This window comes from Schistocerca cancellata, chromosome 4 (genome assembly GCF_023864275.1).
Source record: "Schistocerca cancellata isolate TAMUIC-IGC-003103 chromosome 4, iqSchCanc2.1, whole genome shotgun sequence".
Taxonomy (NCBI): Eukaryota; Metazoa; Arthropoda; class Insecta; order Orthoptera; family Acrididae; genus Schistocerca; species Schistocerca cancellata.
Window position 1 is genome coordinate 233,507,732 of NC_064629.1, and position 3,572 is coordinate 233,511,303.

Below are 3,572 nucleotides of genomic sequence, written 5' to 3' on the forward strand. Positions count from 1 at the left end.
TCCACTGTTCATATCTTCAGTTGAATTTCTGGTATTTAGTTGGAAGCTGTGTATTTCAGTGACTCCTTGTGCAAGCTCTATAATTGTGCATTTGCCTATCATCTTTGCTGTGCAAATGAAGGGATACAGTGTAAGGCAAGTCTTGATCCATCATAACAAATCACCTCTGTAATAGTCAGCTCAAATGTAAGCATATCTCAGAGTCAGGAATCCAAATGCACCTGCATTTGTCTTACAGCTCTGTTCAAAAGAAAACTATGATACATTTTCTGATTGATTAAGTCTATGAATCCATCCATTTTTTAACTATGTGTTTTTAAAAATTGAAAAGCTGATACTGAATAAGGGAACCTTTGGAATCACTGCATTGTAGAAAAACATTTAGGCAAAATTTATTTCTTTTAAATGTTTTCTGTACTGGTAATATTTTGGAAGTACAGTTTTACCTTTGACTTTCAAAAATGTCAATTATCATATAAATTTCTATTATTTCTTTTGACTGAAAATTGGCATATATTTTACATTGGAAAAAATGGTATTTAATTATGAAAAGTCCATTGTAACATTTCATTATTCATAAAAATAAGAACTGTTGTAATTTTTCATAAATACCAGAAAATATCATAATGTTAATATGGTAAGAATGTATCTTTGAAGCTCTGCACTGAGTTCTGCTATCTTTGTTTAGTTACTGAGTAGTAGTCTTTGAGAGTAATGGAGAGAGGACTGTCATAAAAAGTGAAGTGTTGGACCAATTTTCTTCTCAGATGGAGTCATATATTACTTTGTTAACTATGAACTGCAAACACTGTGTCTAACACAAAATGTCAGTTTTTATATCTCTACAATGAAGAAAAAATCCAATAATATCAATTAGAAAATCAGTGACTATAACAAAATAAGATTTGAAATGATAATTAAATGGACACCCTAGCTGCAAACAGGCGTTGATGTACTTCATTCTGCAGGGACTTATCCCTTGCACGCTCCCCGTCAGATCCACAATCCCAACATGTCCACACCACTACATTCGTAGTGCGCCTAATAGATGTTTGCCCATCATACTCATTACTCGTGTCCCTGCAGACGCACTATCCTCTGTGCCCAAGGTGGCTCAGATGGATAGAGCATCTGCCATGTAAGCAGGAGATCCCGGGTTCGAGTCCCAGTCGGGGCACACATTTTCAACATGTCCCCAATGAAGTACATCAACGCCTGTTTGCAGCTAGGGTGTCCATTTAATTATCATTTCATTTCTAGCAGAGCTGCATGGTCATCCACGGTAACCGTTCTTTCGAGAACAGATACTACCGTCATATATAGTTAAAATATGGCTTCCCGGCCATTGACCTCCTTGTGTGAACACACACGATATGCCCGAACTTGTATGGGACTTGGTAGATTAATCTGCCATGAGTAATGAGTATGATGGGCAAACATCTATTAGGCGCACTACGAATGTAGTGGTGTGGACATGTTGGGATTGTGGATCTGATGGGGAGCGTGCAAGGGATAAGTCCCTGCAGACACACTATCCTCTGTGCCCATGGTGGCTCAGATGGATAGAGCGTCTGCCATGTAAGCAGGAGATCCCGGGTTCGAGTCCCGGTCGGGGCACACATTATCAACATGTCCCCAATGAAGTACATCAACGCCTGTTTGCAGCTAGGGTGTCCATTTAATTATCATTTCATTTCTAGCAAAGCTGCATGGTCATCCACGGTAACTGTTCTTTCGGGAACAGATACTATCGTCATATATAGTTAAAATATGGCTTCCCAGCCATTGACCTTCTTGTGCGAACGCACACGCTATGCCCGAACTCATACGGCACTTGGTAGATTAATCTGCCACGAGTAATGAGTATGATGGGCAAACATCTATTAGGCGCACTACGAATGTAGTGGTGTGGACATGTTGGGATTGTGGATCTGACGGGGAGCGTGCAAGGCATAAGTCCCTGCAGACACACTATCCTCTGTGCCCACGGTGGCTCAGATGGATAGAGCGTCTGCCATGTAAGCAGGAGATCCCGGGTTCGAGTCCCGGTCGGGGCACACAGTTTCAACATGTCCACAATGAAGTACATAAACGCCTGTTTGCAGCTAGGGTGTCCATTTAATTATCATTTCATTTCTAGCAAAGCTGCATGGTCATCCACGGTAACTGTTCTTTCGGGAACAGATACTACCATCATATATAGTTAAAATAAGATTTGTTGGATACATTGATCTTGAAATTAAACCATGATGCTTTATTATCTACAAATTAGTATCTTCACTGAAACATTTCAAGCCTGAGCCTTCTGAAGAATCATACCCCAAAATATGTTGGACTGTGGACTGAGCCATGAACTTCTTCAAAACGCTCAGATGAGTGTTTTATTGTGATCTTGTTCATGCAATAACCAATGCTGGAACTTTTATTCTACAGTGCTGTTTCACATCATACACTAATACATGTCTGATAGTACAGATGAAGAACTGTTATTGTTAAAATGAAACCATTTCAGTAATTACTCTTTAATTGCACTGTGGGGACAGGACTGTTAGATTTGGGTGTCTCATGCAGGGATACTTTGTTGTTAAGAAGATGTTAATTTTGTTGTCTATTTCAGATGATAATTAAAAGTAATCTATCCTCAAAAGTACTTTTGAAAAAGATAGTTTCTGCAGCAAAAAGATGTAAGAAAAATAGAATCTAGTTGTGAACTTAGTGGTCAATATTTATTTCAAGAAAAATTGAAATGCCAAATTAAAAGTAAGAAGTTAACAGAGGACTTGCAAACATCAACCTGGAGCAGAAATAAATATAAGTATATTAAGTTCAAGATCTCCTATTTCTAGGTTAAAGCTAGCAAAGCTAGCTTCTCCTATCTTGCTCCTGAGATGCTTTCCTCTTCATCTATCTCTATTAGCCATGCAATCTTCTTTTCCTTTATATTTCCTTAATTATGTTTCATCATGTCTCTCTATTCTTCTCCTCCCTTCACCATCAGTCTCCCTCATACTCCCTGCTGCAAGCACTCCTATCTAAAATCTGTCTCTTCAATAATGTCTAATTATAACAGTACTTATGATCTACGAATATAAACTCTATATGTATGTATTTTTCCAGGTGTGCCTTTGTAATTGTTTATTTCACCTTTTGTACTAGAAGTAGTTTAACATGCCTACTAGTATTTATGAATATAAACTAAGTAGAATGCCTGGTTAGATGTAAGAGAGGGCCTGATGGCCCTAATCTTGCCAGGTTAAATAAATAAATATAAATAAATAAATAAATAAATGGTTTGTGATCAGGTTAACAAAAATGGCCATCAGTGAAGACATAGTGAATCAAGCTGCAGGTGGGAGGAAGCAGGTATCAAGTATGAGCAAGGATTCAGACAATTTGCCAGTTGATAAAAAACAGACCTGATGATTTGATTAGATCAGTGTTGGGGCAAATTGGGAATTTATGTTATCAAATGATAGATCTACAATCAGCTATGAAAACCAACAATGACTCTTTAAAATCAGAACTGCAAAGTACATTAGAATCAACAAAGAAAGCCAACAGTGACCACTCAG

At 37.9% G+C, this 3,572-nt stretch overlaps 2 non-coding genes across 2 annotated transcripts; both read left to right on the forward strand.

Moving 5' to 3' along the window:
* The first annotated feature begins 1,542 nt into the window (after positions 1–1,542).
* Positions 1,543–1,617, forward strand: Trnat-ugu (transfer RNA threonine (anticodon UGU)). The gene has a single exon. It is a non-coding gene; the product is annotated as a tRNA-Thr (tRNA).
* Positions 1,618–1,982: 365 nt separating this feature from the next.
* Trnat-ugu (transfer RNA threonine (anticodon UGU)) lies at positions 1,983–2,057 on the forward strand. The gene has a single exon. It is a non-coding gene; the product is annotated as a tRNA-Thr (tRNA).
* Positions 2,058–3,572: the final 1,515 nt, after the last annotated feature.